Genomic DNA, 230 nt, shown 5'->3' on the forward strand with positions numbered 1-230 from the left:
CCCCTTCCCCGCCGCTCCTCAGCGCCTGCGCCCCGCCGCCCCCCCCCGACGGCGCCTCGCCGCCATCTTGGCGCATGCGCCCCAGCGCTCACACCCCCCCGGCCTTCAGCCCCGCCTCGGCGCACGCGCGCCCCCTCAGCCCGCCTCGCGGCGTCGCCTCAGGCGCGGGGTGAGGGAAGCGGGGCCAGACGGGGCCGAAAAAGCACCGTGAGTGCCCTTAATACCGGCTG

The sequence above is a fragment of the Calidris pugnax genome, unplaced genomic scaffold (assembly GCF_001431845.1).
Source record: "Calidris pugnax isolate Ruff unplaced genomic scaffold, ASM143184v1 scaffold272, whole genome shotgun sequence".
NCBI lineage: Eukaryota > Metazoa > Chordata > Aves > Charadriiformes > Scolopacidae > Calidris > Calidris pugnax.